At 44.5% G+C, this 23,979-nt stretch overlaps 1 protein-coding gene and 1 long non-coding RNA gene across 8 annotated transcripts in view; one reads left to right on the forward strand and one right to left on the reverse strand.

Annotated features, from left to right (window-relative positions):
• Positions 1 to 7,685, reverse strand: part of HERC1 (HECT and RLD domain containing E3 ubiquitin protein ligase family member 1) — a 193,207-nt gene extending 185,522 nt beyond the window's left edge. For 6 of the 7 annotated variants that reach the window (XM_068275796.1, XM_068275797.1, XM_068275795.1 and 3 more), the window contains exon 1: positions 7,451 to 7,685. The gene's annotated coding sequence lies outside the window, so the exon portion shown is untranslated. Of the gene's footprint in view, positions 1 to 7,425 lie in introns of all 7 variants that reach the window. The other variant, XM_068275791.1, reaches the window with a different exon arrangement.
• The window catches only part of LOC137563400 (uncharacterized), a 50,049-nt gene continuing 33,548 nt past the window's right edge, over positions 7,479 to 23,979 (forward strand). Inside the window, exon 1 of the long non-coding RNA XR_011030343.1 lies at positions 7,479 to 8,040. This is a non-coding gene — a long non-coding RNA (uncharacterized lncRNA). The remainder of the gene's footprint in view (positions 8,041 to 23,979) is intronic.

A 23,979-nucleotide genomic window follows, 5' to 3' on the forward strand; every position in this document is an offset into this window, starting at 1 on the left:
CGTGTGGGCGACAGGCCGGCGACAGCTTCTCGCCAGGTCCCTCCGCGTACACATGCGGAAGAGGGACCAGCGGCAAGGCGGAAGCTGTCGCTGACGTTCCTCCTCCCCCCGCCGGAAGCTCACCGGAAGGTCTGTGAACCTCAATGGAGGTTGCTGTCGCTAGTCCGCGTACTCACGCGGACTAGCGACAGTTGCGGCGGGGGGGCAGCGGCGACTGTCGCCATGCGATTAAAAGTTTCAATCGCATGGCGACATAGCGACAGTTCGGGGGCGCGCGCGCGTGCGACGGCCCATACTCACGGGCGACCTGTCGCCGCAACACGCGCGCGCCGCGTGTTGAGGCGACAAAAGTCCCTCGTGAGTATGGGCCATTAAGTGTAAAATCACCCACATGAGCCATAGAGAAACATGGACATTACTTGCACATCAGTTGTCCTTTCAGTTGTAACTGACAACAATTGATATACTGTATTTCAATTTTGAGAAAATGTTGTCAGAACTGGAAGGTATTGTTAGAAGCAAATGAGAAGCTTCTAAAAGGAATTGATGGCGAGTTAAGTACATAATATTCATTTGCAGGCACTTTACGTGTTTATTTTAAAGAAAACCTGAACTGAAAATAAAAAGTCAAAATAACCATACACAAGTCATACTTACCTCCTGTGTAGTCTACTCTTCAATCTCTTTCTCCTCTCCTGCATCCCATTTGTCCACTGTGATCAATGGAATTCTCAGTCCTCCATTTTAAAATGGCCATTACCCCATAACAGCTTCCTGGTCAGGACACTATTAAACTGTAATATCACCCACTTCAGCCATAGGGAAACATGGACATTACATTGCACATTCAGTTGTAACTGAAATCTGCTGATATATAACTGACAGCAACTGGTATATTTCAGTTCTGACAAAATATTGTCAGAATTGGAAGGGCTCACTGTAAGAAGGTGACAGTGAGGTTATTATGTATTATTCATTTACAGCTGCATCATGTGTTTATTTTAAATACATTTTACTCACTTCAGGTTCCCTTTCAAGGACATCAGAGGGGACATTTGATATATTGAAATCGGTGTGTATGTACAGTGCCAAGCACACAAATGACTATGCTGTTACTTTTTTTTTTTTTTCTTTCCCTGCCTGAAAGTTACACATCAGGTATGCAAATACCAGTTTCTGTCCCGGTCAGACTATAGTGTAGCCCTCACTGATAAGGCATTACAGACGTAAAATACCTTTCTGGCAGTAAATGGATTCTGAGAGCAGGAAACAGGTAAAAATGGTCAACAGTTCATAGATTTTAGCTCTGGCATATTTCAGTTAATGTCAAATAATCAATCCATTGAGCAGAGACAATAGTAAAAAAAAAAAAAAAAAAGTCATTTTAGGAGGATACAAAATATTGTTTCTCTCATCAGTTTATTTTCACCTCTGATGTCCTTTAATCTCAGCCTGCAAACAGGCAATCCAAACACTTCATAAGTACCCTGCCTGAACTACCATATAAACCTACAGTTGCCCCTAACTTGGCCTGATTACAGAGTACATTTGAAATCGGCGCCGGTAGACTTGGGCGCAAAATACAGCCGGTATATGGCTGATCCTGCTTCTGCACAAGTCCGGGCTGTGTTAATTACTATTCCCCCTCCAGGCCGCCATGGATAGTGGGGGAATGAAATAATTTGACTTCCAGCTATTGCTGGAGGCCGAATTACTGTGATTTTTAAGCAACCTCGGCTCCGTCTTCTGACGGCGCCGACGTTACTCACTGAGCGCCACTATAGACTGATTCCCATTACAGTCTATAGCGGCGCTGGCTGCGCCCAAATCTAGCAGCGCCGAAAAGCACTGCTCCGTGATTACATGCTCGCCTCTGAACCGCATCTATGGCATTTGCACGTCCTGTGGTCAGACTAATCCCCATCAATAGCCAGCATGGCTTGAACTCTTGTAACAATATGAGCCAGCCATGCATGCTGGGAATCCCGGAAGCTAAGCACATCTCTAATTAGCTTCCGGGCCACAGGTGTGTAAAAAAGACAGGGAGAGAAAAGCAAAAGAACGAATGGAGACCATGCAAAAGTGAAATTGCACAAAAGGCACATGATGGAGTCCGTGACCTGGCTAAATTTCAATGACCATAGATCAAGTCTAGTGACCATAACGCCCTGCCAGGGTTCACCCCAGGGAAGCTGGCAACAGTAAACAGGTCTAACCTGCTAAAGATCATTCTTTCTGCTAACATGTTTCACATTACAAAGTTTCTAGCAGCACTAAGGCCCAGTGCACACCAAAAAACGCTAGCAGGTCCGCAAAATGCTAGCAGATTTTGAAACGCTTTTTCTTATTTTTTCTGCAGCGTTTCAGCTAGCGTTTTGCGGTTTTGTGTAGCGGTTTTGGTATAGTAGATTTCATATATTGTTACAGTAAAGCTGTTACTGAACAGCTACTGTAACAAAAACCGCCTGGCAAACCGCTATGAAGTGCCGTTTTTCAGAGCGGTTTGCGGTTTTCCTATACTTAACATTGAGGCAGAAATGCATCCGCAATCCAAAATCTGCAGCAGCCCGGGAGTATGCGTTTCTGCAAAACGCCTCCCGCTCTGGTGTGCACCAGCCCATTGAAATACATTACCCTAGCAGATCCGCACCCGCAAGCGGATCGCAACCTGCAGCCGAACCGCTCTGGTGTGCACTAGGCCTAAAGCTGAGTACACACGTACGATAACGATCGTTCAAAAACGAACGATAACGACAATCGGAACGATAATCGTGCGTTCAAAAAGTGTGAACGATCGTTTTTGTGAACGATAACGATCGTTATCGTTCAATCGGACCGATCCAACCCGGCGGATTTTTTCGAAAGATAATCGTTCAATCGTTGCAGTGTGTACAAAGATCGTCCGATAACGCATGTTCTTATTGCCTGTCATAACGTCACTTCCGTTTGCGCACGCATTTTTTTATCGTTCGTCGTTCAGTACTTTATACTTATATCGTTCACGTGTGTACACAATCGTTCATTACGAACGATCTTTTCAGTCTAATTTGAATATCGTGTAAACGTCACGAATCGTTCGTAACGAACGATCTTTATCGGACGTGTATACGAACCTTAAGAGTCATTTCCAATCAGCCATGTGCATATAGAAGATATGCACAAAAGGATCCGCAAACCAAGCAGTGGTGGAAAAATGCTGGTATTCTTTATTCAGGAATTCCACATGGCAAATGTTAATTGTCATACTCAAGCACAAAGTTGAACCTTGTGACTTTTTAACATTTGCCATGTGGAATTCCTGAATAAAGAATACCAGCATTTTTCCACCACTGCTTGGTTTGCGGATCCTTTTGTGCATATCTTTGGACTGGCTTGGCTTCCCAGATCCTGCACCCACTGGTCGAACTGGTAGGGGGTTTGAGCGTTTCGATTTCTACAATTTGCATATAGAAGATATATTAGCAGAAGTATGAGACATTTTATCTTGAAGAAAATCTTCAGCAGGCAAGATCTGCTTGGTATGGATGACTTCTATTGGGGTCAAACTTGGAAGCAAATGTACTGCCTAGGATTAGCAACTACTGAGTTTGGCATAGTGCACACCGGAGCGTTTCCGCTGCGGTTTGCGATCTGCTTGCGGGTGCGGATCCGCTAGGGTAATGTATTTCAATGGGCTGGTGCACACCAGAGCGGGAGGCGTTTTGCAGAAACGCATACTCCCGGGCTGCTGCAGATTTTGGATTGCGGATGCGTTTCTGCCTCAATGTTAAGTATAGGAAAACCGCAAACCGCTCTGAAAAACGGCACTTCAGAGCGGTTTCCCAGGCGTTTTTTGTTACAGTAGCTGATCAGTAACAGCTTTACTGTGACAATACATGAAATCTACTATACCAAAACCGCTACACAAAACCGCAAAACGCTAGCTGAAACGCTGCAGAAAAATAAGAAAAAGCGTTTCAAAATCTGCTAGCATTTTGCAGATCTGCTAGCGGTTTTTGGTGTGCACTAGGCCTTTGGCCTGGTGCACACCAGAGGAGTTTTTCTGAGCGTTTTGAGTTTTTAAATCTGCTGCTAATGTTATCCTATGTGTCTGTGCACACTGGAGCAATGAAGTTTTGTAAAAAAAACCCATAGCATTACATTGGGAAGAGCTTTTAGAGGTTTCAAAAGCTCTTCCCAATGTAATGCTATGGGGTTTTTTACAAAACCTCATTGCTCCAGTGTGCACAGACACATAGGATAACATTAGCAGCAGATTTAAAAACTCAAAATGCTCAGAAAAACTCCTGGTGTGCACCAGGCCTTTGACAGGCTTCTTTTCTAAGTAGTGAGAATTTGTATGCTTACTTGGTCATCGGTAGTGAATGATGACATCGCTCTTTAGCTATGTACACACATCACTAAAGACATTATTATAATTTAGTAGTTATATAGCGCTGACATCTTCCGCAGTGCTGTACAGAGAATATAGTCTTGTCACTAAGGCCCAGTGCACACCAAAAACCGCTAGCAGATCCGCAAAATGCTAGCAGATTTTGAAACGCTTTTTCTTTTTCTGTAGTGTTTCAGCTAGCGTTTTGCGGTTTTGTGTAGCGGTTTTGGTGTAGTAGATTTCATATATTGTTACAGTAAAGCTGTTACTGAACAGCTTCTGTAACAAAAATGCCGGCAAAACCGCTCTGAACAGGCGTTTTTCAGAGCGGTTTGCGTTTTTCCTATACTTAACATTGAGGCAGAAACGCATCCGCAGTCCAAAATCTGCAGCAGCCCGGGAGTATGCGTTTCTGCAAAACGCCTCCTGCTCTGGTGTGCACCAGGCCATTGAAATACATTATCCTAGCGGATCCGCACCAGCAAGCAGATCGCAAACCGCAGCAGAACCGCTCTGGTGTGCACTAGGCCTCACTGTCCTTCAGAGGAGTTCACAATCTAGCATACCATAGTCGTATGTATTGTGTAGTGTATTGTATTTATTGAAGTCTAGGGCCAATTTAAGAGGAAGCCAATTAACTTATCTGTATGTTTTTGGGAAGTGGGAGGAAACCGGAGTGCCCCAAGGAAACACACAGACACGGGGAGAACATACAAACTCCTTGCAAATGCTAACCTGGCTGTGATTCGAACCAGGGACTTAGCGTTGCAAGACGAGAGCGCTAACCACCACGCCACCGTGCTGCCCATTAGCCGCTCAAAACAATCATTTGTAATTGTGAAGTTCACATCTGGCGTGAGACTGGGTCTCCCCCAACCATATTCACCGTGTTATTGGTGATCAATCACAATGGACCCCTAATGGCCCATGCAATTATTTTTCTATTTTTTCCTCCATCAAACAGGTCACCTCCTGCTCAGCCTCACCTCTGCATAGAACCAACCGAACAGCTTGAAAGAACCACACAGTGAATGTTTCAGGTCATTCAAAGCAAACCTATTGGGAGGAGGAAGAGGGTACGAAAAGTTGGATACTTACCTCAGTAGAGGGAAACCTCTAGATCAGGGCTTTTCAACCTGTGGTACGCGTACCACCAGTGGTACTTTGCTGTTGGCCAGGTGGTACATTTCAAGTTTACCTGCTACTTAATTGCCCACCTGACGTTTGTCCTGGTCCCATCCTGCCTCCACAAAGTTCGGCTACCCTCGCAGCCCGCCTTCACTGTGCACCGTTCGCCTGGCTGTCTCTTCACTGAGCCCGGGTTACCACTGATCTGAGGTCTGAACTATTACAAAGGACAGCACAGTGAGGAGCAAGCAAGGGGGAACCGAACTTTGTGGTGAGTCACTGCCCAGCTCTCTGGTGGTGGGGGAGGCTACCTGTATTGAAGTGGGGGGGGGACCGGATATGCAACCTATATTGGCAATCTACCTACAGACTGCTAATAATGGCAATCTGTAGGCTTGCAATCTGATTTTAATCCTTTTCCCCACCAATGCCTCCTGCTATTCCCCCCCCCCTTTTTTTAAAGTGTACCTGTAAGAAAAAAGTGCCCCAGGAGGAGGAAGCCTCTGGATCCCAAAGATGCTTCCCCCTTCCTCCTCAGTAGAGTAGATCCAGCGCTGGAACCCCTCAAAGATCTCCTTGTTTGTGTGAGTGCACACGCAGTAGAGGCTCTCTGCTCGGGCTCCGATGGAAACACACAAGTCTGATCGGGTCATATCTATTGCGTAGGCACACTGGTGGTACTTGAACATTTTCAGGTGATAAAAGTGGTAAAGTGAGTGAACAGGTTGAAAAGCCCTGCTCTAGATGATCCAGCTATGATCCTCCACTCCACCACTGCTCGCCAGGACTCTTCTTTACAGGCATGTAAAGGGGAACATATTTGACAAAACTTGTCAAATACATTCAGAGAGTCCCAGTGCTGGAATAAATACTATTAAGTATTTATCTTATACTTTTTTTCCTTCTTCCTCACAGGTACACTTTAAAATGCATACATAGCTTTTGATGGTTCAGCCAAGATTCCCAGTGTTTTGTAGATCATCAGCTTGGAGATGAACACTTTGATCACATTATCAACCATAGATTGTTAGTTATGGACCTTCTGACTTGCAGCAAATTTACAAATCATCAGTCCAAGGTGATACCATCACAATGCCCTCAGCTTTCTATTATCAGTATGTGAAAGAGTCTATGACAAAGGTTACTAGATCAGTCTAAAGATAAGTTTAGCAATGAGAGGGGGTGTCAGTAGTCCTCCACTGTCAATTGAGGATACAACAGAAGTTTCATGTGATCACTGTGCTGAGAGCTGATGTGTTGTGCAGGTCATTGTTCTCATGGTTGCAAATGCATACTGTGGTATTCTGAAGACAAGCAGCACTGCTATCTACTCTTGTTTATATTAACTGATAGCAAAAAGGCATGCAATGCAGAATCCAGCATTCCAAAGCACTATGTATTACCAGACCATGATGGTATAATAATGTACAAAACACATTTTCTTGATCATTTATAAATGTTTTACTCAAACACACACCCCCAACACAAAACAACAGTGATACACATTTGTAAGACTACAGTTCCACCTAGAGTGATGCAGTGCCACTGGAAATAATACCCACAACATATTCATCATCCAGGGAAAAAAATGCTACACATTACTAGATGAGGGCAAATGATTGAGCACAGCTGAGGGCGAGTGGCCCTCCATGTGAGGATCCTGGATGCAAGCAACACCCACACCGCCTCTCTGCAGATGTGTGGGCGGGACTTACAGCACGCACCCCACAACCTGAACCCTATAACAAGCAGGGTATCAGTGTGTGGCTGCAATATATATAACAGGGCAGCTCTGCCCAGTCACAGCAGCACAGCCCGCTGCACTCAGCAGCATCAGGCAGAATGACAAGTCGTATAATGGAGTCCGGCCCAGCAGCTGCACCCACCTATATATAACAACACTGTGATTAGGGGATACACATCACCTGAGGCTTTCCGAAGCAGCCTTACCGGGCACCGTAGGTGGCGATCGCTGGCAACCGCTGCCAGGCCAGAGAATGTTGGCAGGTGCAGTCACTGCGGGTGGTGTCTGTCTTCAGTAAGGGGGTAACATGGCGGGGGCCCCGGTCAGCGGCAGGGCCGGAGGAATAGCTGTCAGTGCAAGCGCTGCTCTGTCGGTACAGCTGGGCCCGCTGGTTCGCAACGGTTCCACTTGTCATAAGAAAGGAAAAGGAGGAGACCCGGGCGGGAACACACCCAGGAAAGGGAGGGGAGACGCGGCTGCCATGTACGCAACAGCAGTAGCGACTCTGTATCTCAGGAGAACGCTCTGTGGACTTGGAGACGCCCGGGCTGCACTGGCCATAGCCTGCATGGGCTGGTGTACTCCAGGCATACTCTGCATGGACTAGCGTACACTGGGCATAGGGGGAATGGGATGGTAGCAGCGCACCCAGCATGTGGGAGGAACGCGTATATAGTATAATCTCTTTACAGGAAGCTCTAAAAGAACCTGGCTAAGTAGTTTTTGTTTACTATATCAGAAATTGTCATACTCAAGCACAGAAAGAATACCACCGTATAGTACTGTCTTAATTCAGGTAATAATTGGGTTTTTACTTATCTGATTCAACAAGCCAGTACAAGCTAGATCACAATGCATAGCTCCCAACTGTCCCTTTTTTGTTAGGGAACCTGTCCCTCTTTCACCCTCATTTGTCCCTCTTTCAGGACTCAGGTGTAGATCTATGTAAATATATGTATTTTTCTACTCAAAATTGGGTTTTATTCTAAAGTTTATTCCCATCCTTTGAATTGATATATTTCTTACTTTCAACTGTTAAGGTTTAAGGTAGGATAAGAAGGAGAATGGACCAGGATATAAAGGACCAGTGTGATTTGAAATATAAAACAGCATATTTTTCTCATTAAATCTTTATGGTATGCATGCCTAGGGGGTGTGTCAGGGTGCGTGATCAGGGGGTGTGGCAGGGGCATGGCTTAAAGGGGAGCTGAAGAGAGAGGTATATGGAGGCTGCCATGTTTATTTCCTTTTAAGCAATACCAGTTGCCTGGCAGCCCTGCTGATCCTCTTTCTCTAATACTATTAGCCATAGCCCCTGAACAAGCATGCAGCAGATCAGGTGTTTCAGACTTTAAAGTCAGATCTGACAAGACTAGCTGCATGCTTGTTTCTGGTGTTATTCAGATACTACTGCAGAGAAATAGACCAGCAGGGCTGCCAGGCAACTGGTATTGATTAAAAGGAAATAAATATGGCAGCCTCCGTATACCTCTTACTTCAGTTCCCCTTTAAGTATCCCTCTTATCTCAAAAAATTGGGAGGTATGTAATGCACAGTGCTCAATATGCAGGGATTTGCATGTAATAATTACAGGAAGGTCTCACCAGTTCATGCTGGTACCTATAGTGTACTCCTCTGTGCATGTTTGTGCAGCTTGTACCAATGTGGGTAATTACCATTTTACTTTCCACATTTTGGCCTGGTGCACACCAGAGGAGTTTTTCTGAGCGTTTTTGTGTTTTTAAATCTGCTGCTAATGTTATCCTATGTGTCTGTGCACACTGGAGCAATGAGGTTTTGTAAAAAAATCAAAAACCCATAGCATTACATTGGGAAGAGCTTTTGAAACCTCTAGCATTTGGGCGCTAGAGGTTTCAAAAGCTCTTCCCAATGTAATGCTATGGGTTTTTGTTTTTTTTACAAAACCTCATTGCTCCAGTGTGCACAGACACATAGGATAACATTAGCAGCAGATTTAAAAACACAAAAACGCTCAGAAAAACTCCTCTGGTGTGCACCAGGCCTAACAAATTGTTTTTTCAAGTGCAAGCAAAGGTCGATAAAATAGTGCAGTAACATGGCAGTAATAGTGAAAAAAGTCATTAAGTGGTTCTGTGGAAACATTTCAAAGTTCAGCAAACACATCTCAAAAGGCTCTTGACCAGGGCAGTAGACTTTTTTTTTTTTTTTGTTTCACTAATTTTTATTTTAGTATAGAGAAGTCAAACACATCTTTATACATACAGATATTGAAGCAGGGACAAACAATATATAATGAACAGATAATTACGTAACATCCAAATTATATTGCCTGGACTGAGCTCTACAGCAAGCGGAGATGAAGAGAGCAGTACAGAGTACCTTTAACAGTCTATGGACTTCAGTTTGAGGCATATTTCCTCTTATACTAAGTTTGATCACTTTTAAGTGAGCGTGAAGGGATTATAGAGCATCAATCGGCAAAGTCCAGGTTATACAATCCATAAATATAAATGATAGTAAAGATATCGTGGTCCTGCTGATTAAGCTGTTTTGAAGATGTAGAAGACATTCTAATAATTAAATAGTATCAGCAGTAAAATAAAGTAAAACCGAACAAATAAACATGAAGGTCATAATATAAGGGTGGGTCACAATGGTTCAGGCCAGATTAATTCAATAACCTTTATATGGTTGAAGATAGTTTGCAAGGGCCTATCACATCTCCTGACCACTTTTTACATAAGACTGTATCATTTGGGATTTCTGAGAGGATATTTTATAGATACTTGTCCCTTATGGGGGATTGTGGTCTGTAGTGGTATATTCCCATGGGTCCCAAACCCTATGGAAGTTGATTTGTGTCTCTCAGGCCTGATGCACACCAAAAAACGCTAGCAGTAATTGTATAGATACAAGCGGCTGGGCACATCCAGTAAAAAAAACCTTTATTTGTATCCAGTTAAAATGTGTACATCCACAGCAGCAATTCAGCAGGAGAGAGAGGGGTCAGCATGCAAAGAGGTCGACAGCTGTTTCGCACCCTGCAAATGGGCGCTTCGTCAGGACACGTGTCCTGACGAAGCGCCCATTTGCAGGGTGCGAAACAGCTGTCGACCTCTTTGCATGCTGACCCCTTCTCTCTCCTGCTGAATTGCTGCTGTGGATGTACACATTTTAACTGGATACAAATAAAGGTTTTTTTTTTTTTACTGGATGTGCCCAGCCGCTTGTATCTATACAATTACTGGCTTAGTGGAACTGTCTTGTTGGGCTTTGAGCACTCCGGAGGAACCCACTACAGGGACCTTGTGCACCTCTTTCCTTTTTGCTACATTCAAAAACCGCTAGCAGATCCGCAAAATGCTAGCAGATTTTGAAACGCTTTTTCTTTTTTTTCTGTAGCGTTTCAGCTAGCATTTTGCAGTTTTGTGAAGCGTTTTTGGTGTAGTAGATTTCATGTATTGTTACAGTAAAGCTGTTACTGAACAGCTACTGTAACAAAAAACGCCTGGCAAACCGCTCTGAAGTGCCGTTTTTTTCAGAGCGGTTTGCGTTTTTCCTATACTTAACATTGAGGCAGAAACGCATCCGCAATCCAAAATCTGCAGCAGCCCGGGAGTATGCGTTTCTGCAAAACGCCTCCTGCTCTGGTGTGCACCAGCCAATTGAAATACATTACCCTAGCGGATCGGCACCCGCAAGCGGATCGCAAACCGCAGCAGAACCGCTCTGGTGTGCACTAAGCCTCAGTGTGGCAGTCATCTGCTCCATGGTTTTAGTCCATGTTATTTTGTTTTTAATTTCGGAAATGGTAGGTGGAGCTATATTTTTCCATGCTGTGGCTATTGCGAGCCTGGTGGCTGTTAAAATGTGGGTTATGAGCCTGGAAGTATGTCGATTAACATTTAGAGGGGGTTTACCCAGTAACATTAGTAAAGGGTCCATGGGGATTACAGTGCCTGTGGTAGATAAGATTAAATCTTGAACTTGTTGCCAAAGGGGTAAGATCAGTGGGCAGTGCCAGAAAATGTGTTCTAAGGTTCCTTTCTCACCACACCCTCTCCAGCATAAATCAGAGGTGCCCGGGTAAATTTTTGCAAGTATGGAGGGAGTCAGGTACCATCTGTAGAGAATCTTATAAATATTTTCTTTAATTTGTATACACATTGAGGAATGTTTTGCATTCTCCCAAATGTCTTCCCAGTCTTCTAGAGGGATAAGTATGGATAGAGCTTTTTCCCATTTTTGCATATAGGGGTGGGAAGGAATTGCTGTGCCTGATTTATTATGAAGCGCATTATATATTTGCGATATAAGGTTTTTTTGGTGTCCTCTATATAGGCAGATGGTCTCAAAGAGGGTTTGTGAAGAGTTATGAGTGGATTTACAGGCCCTGGATTGCTGCTGGAGGTAGTGTGTGATTTGGTTAAATTCCAATAGGGTTTGGGAGTTGAATTGTATCTTATCCTCTAGTGTGGATCTATTTAGTAATTTATTGGTCTTCGGGTCTGTCCAATTGAGGAGGTTGAAATAGCCTAGATTAAACCATTTTGTCATAAAGGTTTTTGATATACCTGGGGGGAAAGATGGATTTCCTAAGATTGGAAGAAATGGTGAAGGGCTAGATTTTAGATGGGCTGTGTGAGCAATAGATTTCCAAATGTGTATTGTGAAAGTAATGGTAGGTAGGAGTTCAGATTGGGTCAATTTGGGGGGATATCTGACCATATAAGTGAAGCCAGTGATATAGGGAGTAGACTGGTGGCTTCCAGAAGACCCCATTTAGTAAACACTTTGAAGTTAGTCCATTCCTTTATTTGTCTAAGGTGTGCGGCTAAGTAGTAATATTTAATGTGTGGAAGACTGAGAAACCACGTAATGTAAGGAGAAAGAGATAAAGCGAGGTGTGTGCAACAATGAAGCAGAATGAACTATATTGATTTATAAAAATATGAAAATTTATTCAATTAATCCATAAGCCAATATATTTAAAAACAAGACCCCATACAAGATGGCCGTCCAACACACTAACCAACTCATGCAACCAACATGCACCCTAATGCTGATCACCTAGTGTGATCCAGGGCCCTTGTCTAACAACATGACCTGGCCAGGTCCAAGATAGCCAAAAATATATTCCGTATGCTTGTACAGCCTCTGTGAAGCAATAAGTTCAATATTAGAAAACGCCAACAGTTTATAAGCGGCACACACGATTAAAGGCTTGAGTGTGTGCATATGCAAAGGGAGCAACAGAGCATGCACTATAGCCAAAGCAGAAGATATGCAGAATTCATGCAGCAGTTCATGCACCAGTACATATGAAGCACTGTAAATGGGGTATAGAGTCAGGCATAGAAAAACCCGTATACTATACCACTCCAGATGGATCTGTGATTGGCTAGATGAACAGCGTGCTGTAATCCAAAGGCATAATCCGGATCAGGCCTAAGGCAAAAAGTTCAGACATGCAGGCAAGGAGCTGAGTAATGTCCATAGCAGGGTCCGGATCCAACTTCAAAGCGCACACGGGGTGTGCTGGTGATCAAGTAGATATACAAGCCGTCGGCTGAGCGGTGTCAGTCCCTGCAGCGTCAGACTCAAGGGGGGAGTCAGCGCTGGCCAGCACAGGGCCAGGTGCTGGTAGATGGCCGGGCGCGTCAAAGCTCCGGCTTGTCCCCGTTGGAAGCACCGAGGTCCGGCGGAGGGAGGGTGGCAGGCCGATGTACAGGGTCAGGTATCAGGCACGCCGGGAGGACCCGACATGTTTCGCCAGCAACTTCCGGCTTTCTCAAGGGGGCGTGGCTGAACATCGAGGACTGGCTTCCTGCTCTAAATACACGCACACCAGCCAATCACACTGGTGCCTGCGTGTGTCGCCCATCTCCTCCCAAAGATGCGCTGATAGAGAGGTAATGCGGCGGCTCTCAGCGGCGCATAAAAAGCCTCTCGGAGGCAAGGAAAAAGCCTAAGGTTATAAAAAACTAGTTCTGTATATCAGCAAATACGTAAGAGGTATACAGTGCATCAATGGGGAGAGACGGGGCGGAACAGGAAGGCAGCATAGATAATAACAAACAAAGTACAGCAGCATAATAATGAAAAACACATACAATAATCGCTAAACTGAGCATCTATAAATATTTGTGAACAAACACTGTGGTTTTTTTTTTTTTTTTTTTTTTTTTTTTTTTTTTTTCTTTTTTTTTTTTTTTTTTTTTTTTTTTTAATATGGAACGCTTCACGAATTTGCGTGTCATCCGATCGAGACCAACAAAACGAAGAACACTGTGGTTTTAAGGCACCCTGTAAGGGAAAGAGGGGACACATGTTAGAAAAAACACCCAAATGGATATACAATCCAAAGGCTGGGGGAAGAAAGAGGGACACTCTTGGCCCAATCGACCACCCCAAGAATATCAACTTTTTATATGTTCTTTTATTTTTTTATAAGCCTATAACTGTCATCCTGCAGGAGGCAGCCCGGAAAACAGAACAGAGCAAGCGGAAGCAAATCTCCACAGGCGCAGAGCGCACAGGGAACGCCAAAGCACCAGCAATCATATAGGCAAAAAGGCCGCATACCCCACCGAGTCATTCAGACCCGGAGGGTCAGTGGCTCTCAATTCGAAAATCCACCGTGCCTCTTTCTGCAAGAGGAGGCGGTCATAATCCCCTCCCCTGATCGTAAGGTGTATCCGATCGAGACCAACAAAACGAAGACCACGAGCATCCCCATTGTGAAAAGATCTAAAGTGGCGGGCAACCGGAGTGGTGGAGGTGACACTTTTAATACTAGCAACATGCTCGCCGATCCGGTCCCTAAGGTCCCGTCTCGTTTTGCCAATATAGAAGGCGCCACAGGGGCACAACAACAGGTACACCACCAATGGTGTACTACAATTCACATAGTGTTGCAACTTCCACCTGCATCCATTGGGGAGCATGACCTCCTTCCCGACATGCAGATACTGACAAGTGACACAGCCACCACATCCATATGTACCGGTCACGATACAGTGGGGTCTTTTATTGGCACTTCCAGAAAAATGACTTTTTACAAGGACGTCCCGTAATGATGGTGCACGTCTACATGCTATCCTAGGTTCCTCAGGGACCAAAGAACGGAGTTTGGGGTCATTAGTCAGGATATACCAATGTTTTTTGAGGATGCTCATGATCTCCCCATGCTGGGCCGAATAACGCACACACAGGCGAGCAGAGTTGTCGACTGTCTTGGGGGTTTGTCTTTTCAATAGTCTGTCATCTCCTCCTACAGATTTGGCCCTATTATACGCCCGCCTCAGCAGGTGGTCTGAATAACCACGCTGTCTGAAGCGTTCACGCAGATCAATGGCCTCCTTCTCAAAAGAAGTCGAATCGGAGCAGTTACGCCTGACACGGAGGTACTGGCCCACAGGGATCCCACGTATAGTGTGGAAGACTGAGCCCACCCATCTCCCTTGGAGAGAGTAGAACCGATTTTAAGAACCCTGGGGCGCTGGTGGTTCCATACAAATTTGAGAAATTCTGATTGTAGCCTTTTTAACCACTTGAGGACCACAGTCTTTCTACCCCTTAAGGACCAGGCACTTTTTTCCATTCAGACCACTGCAGCTTTCACGGTTTATTGCTCGCTCATACAACCTACCACCTAAATGAATTTTGGCTCCTTTTCTTGTCACTAATAAAGCTTTCTTTTGGTGCTATTTGATTGCTCCTGCGATTTTTACTTTTTATTATATTCATCAAAAAAGACATGAATTTTGGCAAAAAAATGATTTTTTTTAACTTTCTGTGCTGACATTTTTCAAATAAAGTAAAATTTCTGTATACATGCAGCGCGAAAAATGTGGACAAACATGTTTTTGATTAAAAAAAAACCATTCAGTGTATATTTATTGGTTTGGGTAAGGCCCCGTTCACACTTGCGGTTTTGTCAAAACCGCACCGGATGTCCGGACCGCACCGTATCCGGACCGGACCTGATCCGTACGGTTCCTATCCGGATCCGGTCCGTTTGCATCCGGTTTCCGTGCGGTGTGAACACGGTTGCGGTCCGGATCCGGTTTCTTAAGGAGATAACAACCTGTTATTACCTGGGGTCTGGGAGGTCAGCAGAAGGGTCTGGGGTCATTGTTGGAGACAGGTGGACGTGTGGAGACCATCCGTGGATACAGAGACTGCAGTTGGGACCATGGATCCAGGCATTTTTTACTCGTATACCTGGGAATTCTCTGTTGTTCGCCTCCTCGTTATCAGACTAATCAGACATGTTGCTGCCTAGAGCTTCAGCATGAAATCGCTGCTGCCCCACCTGAACGCTGGGCCCATGTGGTCCCCATCCAAAATGCATAGGAAGTGGGGTAGAACGTCCGGTTTTTGTAGCCAGTGTGTTGTGCGCTCTCCGGTTCTCATTGGTTTCCATTGGCCGGATGGTGCAGTCCGGCTCCGCCCCGGATACGGCTGCCGGAGGAGCCGGACCAAAAAATAGCGCATGTTGGAACGGACGCCGGAGTCCGGATCCGGTCCGGCTCCGGTCCGGCAGAACGGACGCATGTGAACGGACGCATAGGCTTTCATTGCTATTGCCGTGCGTCCGTTCCGTCCGTTCTGCAAGCGGTCCGGCTCCGGCACGGCGATTCCGGACGGCCACCGCTAATGTGAACCGGGCCTAAAAGTTATAGCGTTTACAAACTATGGTGCAAAAAGTGAATTTTCCCATTTTCAAGCATCTATGACTTTTCTGACCCCCTGTCATGTTTCATGAGGGGCTAGAATTCCAGGATAGTATAAATACCCCCCAAATGACCCCATTTTGGAAAGAAGACATCCCAAAGTATTCACTGAGAGGCATAGTGAGTTCATAGAAGATATTATTTTCTCTAGCCGTCATACGGGACACTGGAGATGTGGCTCCGCCCATCCAATCAGTGGAAACCACCTGAAAGAGTAAAAAGAGTATTAATAGCCCCCACCCTCCCCTGGCTCCTCAGTTTAATTTGGTTTCCGTCCCGGAAACACCGAAGAGGAGTAGCTCCCTTAGTTTTTATTATTTTTTAGCTTCACTAGGTGGTGAGGCCAAGAGAAGACCGGGTGTTGGGTGATCGTTGTGAACGCTAAGTGGCGTCTCTTTATGCACCCGGTTTTCTGCCGAACGCGGTGTTCGGATGTCAATCCCTCTGCCCTCCGTATGCATTTGTGCGGGCAAGGATCGTGGGACTCTCCCCCAGCTGCTTGGCATGGCAGCACTGCGCATGCAGGAAATCCCTGGGCCACAAGCGATGGTTGGGAAGCTGGCGCTGGTGGGGGAGTCTAATATAGGAGAACTAGGCAGCATAAGAAATGGAACTGCTCCTGTTGTTCTCCCCCATGCTGGAAAGATGGGATCACAGGCAAGAGGCTTCCCAGTCTGTTCCAGCAGCAGAGGTGACTGCATTGACCATACTGGAGAGATGGGATCACAGGCAAGAGGCTTCCCAGTCCTTTCCAGCAGCAGAGGTAAGTGCATTAACCAGGCTGGAAAGTTGGGATCACAGGCAAGAGGCTTCCCAGTCTGTTCCAGCAGCAGAGGTGAGTGCATTGACCATGCTGGAGAGATGGGATAACAGGCATGAGGCTTCCTTGTCTGTTCCAGCAGATGAGGTGTGTGCACTGATAGCGCTTTTTTGCAGGGATATACACTCATATTATGCAGTTTAGAGTGTGATTTCACCTGTGTTTTATCCTTTCCCGCTATCTATATCATAGCAAGCTGAAAGTAAAAGCGGGGGAGGTATAGGATAATGTTTGGAGAAGCCAAAAACGAAAATTTGCTATTGCAACATTAAGCTTCCCCAGTATTATAACGAGATGAGTAAGGAAAGCCCTGAGCAGTTTTAAGGAATCATTTGTTTCCTATGCTAGATACAGAAACTAACATTTTACAGGGATGTGCACTCATATGTTTAGTATTAGAGAGTGATTTTCCCTGTATATATTTTTTTCTTTTCACCTATCCTCTGTGTCCATGTGATCTAACTGTGAATGTTAAGCAGCAGGTGGGGCAGCAATTGGCTTCCCCAATTTTAGAACATGATGATTTGTCAAACCTGCACTGAAGCGATGGTGATTGACAATTAAGGAGTAATGGAAACTTTCAAGAAATGAATCTCTGGTTAGTTTTCAGGGAGTCCCTTGTTTCGAATTTGACTTCGAATCTGTTGCGATTACGACTTTCAGTCGGTTTCGATTATAACTGTCAGTACGTTATGACTTTCAGTATGTTGCGATTATGATTTTTAGTATGTTGTGATTATGATTTTTAGTATGTTGCGATTATGACTTTGTCTCTTTCGATTATGTCTTTGTCTCTTTCGATTATGACTTCGAGTCTTTCGATTATGACTTCGAGTCTTTCGATTATGACTTCGAGTCTTTCGATTATGACTTCGAGTCTTTCGATTATGACTTCGAGTCTTTCGATTATGACTTCGAGTCTTTCGATTATGACTTCGAGTCTTTCGATTATGACTTCGAGTCTTTCGATTATGACTTCGAGTCTTTCGATTATGACTTCGAGTCTTTCGATTATGACTTCGAGTCTTTCGATTATGACTTCGAGTCTTTCGATTATGACTTCGAGTCTTTCGATTATGACTTCGAGTCTTTCGATTATGACTTCGAGTCTTTCGATTATGACTTCGAGTCTTTCGATTATGACTTCGAGTCTTTCGATTATGACTTCGAGTCTTTCGATTATGACTTCGAGTCTTTCGATTATGACTTCGAGTCTGTTTCGATTTTGACACAGTCTTTCGATTATGGCTTCGAGTCTTTCGATTATGACTTCGAGTCTTTCGATTATGACTTCCAGTCTTTTGATTATGACTTCGAGTCTTTCGATTATGACTTCGAGTCCAGTTTCGATTTTGACTTACAGTCTTTCGATTATGACTTCGAGTCCAGTTTCGATTATGACTTCCAGTCTTTCGATTATGACTTCCAGTCTTTCGATTATGACTTCGAGTCTTTCGATTATGACTTCGAGTCCAGTTTCGATTTTGACTTACAGTCTTTCGATTATGACTTCGAGTCTTTCGATTATGACTTCGAGTCTTTCGATTATGACTTCGAGTCTTTCGATTATGACTTCGAGTCTGTTTCGATTTTGACTTTCAGTCTTTCGATTATGACTTTCAGTCTTTCGATTTTGACTTTCAGTCTGTTTCGATTTTGACTTCTAGTCTGTTTCGATTATGACTTTCAGTCTTTCGATTATGACTTTCAGTCTTTCGATTTTGACTTTCAGTCTGTTTCGATTTTGACTTCTAGTCTGTTTCGATTATGACTTTCAGTCTTTCGATTATGACTTTCAGTCTTTCGATTATGACTTTCAGTCTTTCGATTATGACTTTCAGTCTTTCGATTATGACTTTCAGTCTTTCGATTATGACTTTCAGTCTTTCGATTATGACTTTCAGTCTTTCGATTTTGACTTCGAGTCTTTCGATTATGACTTCGAGTCTTTCGATTATGACTTCGAGTCTTTCGATTATGACTTCGAGTCTTTCGATTATGACTTCGAGTCTTTCGATTATGACTTCGAGTCTTTCGATTATGACTTCGAGTCTTTCGATTATGACTTCGAGTCTTTCGATTATGACTTCGAGTCTTTCGATTATGACTTCGAGTCTTTCGATTATGACTTTCAGTCTGTTTCGATTTTGACTTCTAGTCTGTTTCGATTTTGACTTTCAGTCTTTCGATTATGACTTTCAGTCTTTCGATTATGACTTTCAGTCTTTCGATTATGACTTTCAGTCTTTCGATTATGACTTTCAGTCTTTCGATTATGACTTTCAGTCTTTCGATTATGACTTCGAGTCTGTTTCGATTTTGACTTTCAGTCTTTCGATTATGACTTTCAGTCTTTCGATTATGACTTTCAGTCTTTCGATTATGACTTTCAGTCTTTCGATTATGACTTTCAGTCTTTCGATTATGACTTTCAGTCTTTCGATTATGACTTTCAGTCTTTCGATTTTGACTTTCTGTCTTTCGAGGATGACTTTCTATCGGTTTTGACTTCGTCTGGTTTGATTTTAACTTTGAGCCTCTTTCGAATTGGTCTGCAAACCTGTTTCGATTTGGTCTGATATACAGGCCGGCACTTTATCTATGCTGGCTGTGGAGATTGAAAATCTTGTAGAGAGGGAGAGCAGAGTTGACAATCCTGCTCTGAGGGCCAGTGCGGTTGTGTGGCAGAACTGTTCTGCATGGGAATTTACTGCCCATAAGGTTCTGTGGACCTATGCATAGTACGGTGTTGTTTTGGCAGAGTAGTGCTCCAGGGTTGTGGCCCTCCCTAGTTATGTCTTTTCAGACTACTTGTTTATCATCTCCAGTGTCCCGTATGACGGCTAGAGAATATTACAGTTAGACTTACCGGTAACTGTATTTCTAGACGTCATACGGGACACCAACCCACCTCTATTCCTGTCGCACTCTCTTACGGCTATTGGATTGGGGGTTTATGGGTTACACTTCTTTTGAGGTGTCTTATTTCCTCTCCTCTTCTCTGTGTTTTAGTTGGAAGTTACTTGCATTACACTGAGGAGCCAGGGGAGGGTGGGGGCTATTAATACTCTTTTTACTCTTTCAGGTGGTTTCCACTGATTGGATGGGCGGAGCCACATCTCCAGTGTCCCGTATGACGTCTAGAAATACAGTTACCGGTAAGTCTAACTGTAATATTTTGTCACAAGTAAGCGGAAAATGACACTTTGTGAGGAAAAAAAAAAAAAAAAGTTTCCATTTCTTCTAACTTGCGACAAAAAAAAATGAAATCTGCCACGGACTCACCATGCCCCTCTCTGAATACCTTGAAGTGTCTTCTTTCCAAAATGGGGTCATTTGTGGGGTGTGTTTACTGTCCTGACATTTTGGGGGGTGCTAAATTGTAAGCACCCCTGTAAAGCCTAAAGGTGCTCATTGGACTTTGGACCCCTTAGCGCAGTTAGGCTGCAAAAAAGTGCCACATGACATGTGGTATTGCCATACTCAGTAGAAGTACTATAATGTGTTTTGGGGTGTATTTTTACACATACCCATGCTGGGTGGGAGAAATATCTCTTTAAATGACAATGTTTTCATTTTTTTTACACACAATTGTCCATTTACAGAGTTATTTCTCCCACCCAGCATGGGTATGTGTAAAAATACACCCCAAAACACATTATACTACTTCTCCCGAGTACGGCAATACCACATGTGTGGCACTTTTTTGCACCCTAACTGCGCTAAAGGGCCCAAAGTCCAATGAGTACCTTTAGGATTTCACAGGTCATTTTGCGGAATTTGATTTCCAGACTACTCCTCACGGTTTAGGGCCCCTAAAATGCCAGGGCAGTATAGGAACCCCACAAATGACCCCATTTTAGAAAGAAGACACCCCAAGGTATTCCGTTAGGAGTATGGTGAGTTCATAGAAGATTTTATTTTTTGTCACAAGTTAGCGGAACATGACACTTTGTGAAAAAAAACAATTAAAATCAATTTCCGCTAACTTGTGACAAAAAAATAAAAACTTCTGACTCACCATACTCCTAACTGAATACCTTGGGGTGTCTTCTTTCTAAAATGGGGTCATTTGTGGGGTTCCTATACTGCCCTGGCATTTTAGGGGCCCTAAACCGTGAGGAGTAGTCTGGAAATCAAATTCCGCAAAATGACCTGTGAAATCCTAAAGGTACTCATTGGACTTTGGGCCCTTTAGCGCAGTTAGGGTGCAAAAAAGTGCCACACATGTGGTATCGCCGTACTCGGGAGAAGTAGTACAATGTGTTTTGGGGTGTATTTTTACACATACCCATGCTGGGTGGGAGAAATAACTCTGTAAATGGACAATTGTGTGTAAAAAAAAATCAAAAGATTGTCATTTACAGAGGTATTTCTCCCACCCAGCATGGGTATGTGTAAAAATACACCCCAAAACACATTGTACTACTTCTCCCGAGTACGGCGATACCACATGTGTGGCACTTTTTTGCACCCTAACTGCGCTAAGGGGCACAGAGTCCAATGAGTACCTTTAGGCTTTACAGGGGTGCTCAAAATTTAGCACCCCGCCCACTTGCCAGGACAGTTAACAAACCCCACAAATGACCCCATTTTGGAAAGAATACACGCTAAGGTATTCCATGAGGGCCATGGTGAGTTCATAGAAAATTTTATTTTTTGTCACAAGTTAGCGGAAAATGACATTTTGTGAAAAAACAAAACAAAACACAAAACCACAATTTCTGCTAACTTGTGACAAAAAATAAAACATTCTATGAACTCACCATGCACCTCACGGAATACTTTTGGGTGTCCTCTTTCCAAAATGGCATCATTCGTGGGGTCTGTCCTGGCATTTTAGGGTCTCTGCAATCATTACATGTATGGCCAGTATTAGGAGTTTCTGCTATACTCCTTATATTGGGCATAAGGGTAATGCACTGTGGGCTGAAAGGAAAAATGAACGTCAAACAATCAATCAATATGGATGAAAAAATATCTGCCAAAAAATTTTGAAAAAAAAAGAGGAGGAAGGCGTCTGCCAGGACATAGGAGCTGCCGCCCCAAAAATCCAAACCCACCAGCTCGTATGCCCTGGCAAACCTGATTTATCCATTCACACCGATTGATGTGGATGAACAAATCATTGCCAGAGTTCTTTTTTGATACAAAGTGTTTGCCAAAGCATATGAATCCCCAACACCACTCCTCGGCCCATATGCCTCGGCAAACGTATCTTTTTGACTGCGGAGGAGAAATCTCGTCCTGCAGCGCTGCATGCACCGACTTGTGTGTAAGCTGACAGACGCGCAATGTTCTGTCAGGATGCACCATCAGTACTGCAGCTGGTTAGTCGTTCGCTCGGTCCACCTGGAAGGTTATTGGATGGAAAAAGAGAAAAAAAAAATACAAAAAACCCCAAAAAAACAAGCAAGCAGCAAAGCAATTACTTCATTAACATTAATAACCTTTGAACTTTTTTAATAAAAAAACTTAACATTGCAAACCAAACATTAACTTCTTTGCTTACCTGGTTTTTGTTTTTTTTTAACTTACCTCCCGAGGACAAACCTCTCCTCCCCCATGGAACAATGTGCGAAGTGCAAATCGCACAGAGTTGTGGCGAAATACATTACGCAATTTGTCCCAAGTGAAAGGAGAGGTTTCTGGCAGCCCTGTGTATTAGGGTCTCTGGAAACCCGATGTTTGGTTTCACACTGCATATTGACATATCCGGTGGGTCGAGCCCGCCGCACCGTATCGTCCAAAACAGACCTTCAGGCAATACCACAAGAGTAGCATTCGGCCTAGTAATGAACTGCGTCGCCATAGACTAACATGACTTCCGGGCCAAACGATATTGCCACAGAAGCCACGCAGTAACGTAGGCATGCACTAGCGTTAAGTCAAGCACTTCCGGCGTAGGGGGGGGACCGCAAAGTGTGACTTTTGCTAGGCATTTTGCCCTAACGCATCGCAGCAGTGTGAAATAGCACTGAGAGACCCTTGTGTGCCTACTGCTGTGTGTGGAGTTCCCTACTCTCTAATAGTGTACCTGCTCGTGGTACCTCTCAAAACACTCCCCTAGGCATAGGCCAGGCTGGTCAGGACAGGTGGGACAATAAACAGTGGTGTCACGCCTTATTCCAGCCCTGCTGCAGACACGACAGCGTTTTCTTCGGATTCGTTGACCTGGGGTAGTCGGAATTGGATAGGCGTAATGCCTTCCATGCAGCCGGCTAGTTGCATCTTGGGGTTGGGCCACGGCACCTCCTGGATACAGGAGTTCCATCACGATCTGTTTATTAAATTGAATAAACGATCCAGTTCTCCCAGCCTTACTGTAGAGAACAAAGCTGTTGTAAATTGCCAATTGAATGAGGTAAAAAGACACTTTTTTATACCAGCGTCTTGTTTTTCGGGAAACTAAATAGGGCGCTAACCTCTGGTCATTGAAGTCCACCCCTCCCATGTTAGTATTATACTCGTGGACGACAAGGGGTTTTTCAATGACCTCAGTTCGCCGTTGAATTTCAACTGTCGTGTCTGCGTGAATGGTGGACAGGAAGTAAACCTCCCTCTTGTCCTTCCATTTCACCGCGAGCAGGTCGTCAGCACACAAGGCGGCCCTCTGCCCCCGTTGAAGTCTGGTGGTAATGAGCCGTTGGGGGAAGCCCCGGCGACTAGGCCGCACGGTGCCACAGCATCGGATTTTTTCTATTTTTAAGTGCTGAAAGAGGGCCACACTTGTGTAATAATTGTCCACAAAAAGATGGTACCCCTTCTGGAACAAGGGTGACACCAAGTCCCACACAACCTTTCCACTGCTCCCCAGGTAGTCAGGGCATCCGACCGGCTCCAATTTTGAGTCTTTTCCCTCATAGACCCTAAAATAAGATGTATAGCCTGTGGCCCTTTCACAGAGCTTATACAGTTTCACCCCATACCGGGCGCGCTTGTTTGGGATGTACTGTTTGATGCGAAGGCGCCCGGTAAAGCGTATGAGGGACTCGTCTACGCAGATGTCCTGGTCAGGGGTATAAGCATCTGCAAATCTGGATGACAGGTGGTCTATGAGGGGTCGAATTTTGTGGAGCCGGTCAAAAGCAGGGTGGTCACTTCGATGACAGGTTTCGTTGTCATTGAAGTGCAGGAAGCGCAGGATGTTCTCAAATCGTGTCCTGGACATGGCAGCAGAGTACAGGGGAACATG

This window comes from Hyperolius riggenbachi, chromosome 3 (assembly GCF_040937935.1).
Source record: "Hyperolius riggenbachi isolate aHypRig1 chromosome 3, aHypRig1.pri, whole genome shotgun sequence".
In the NCBI taxonomy this organism is placed as follows: domain Eukaryota; kingdom Metazoa; phylum Chordata; class Amphibia; order Anura; family Hyperoliidae; genus Hyperolius; species Hyperolius riggenbachi.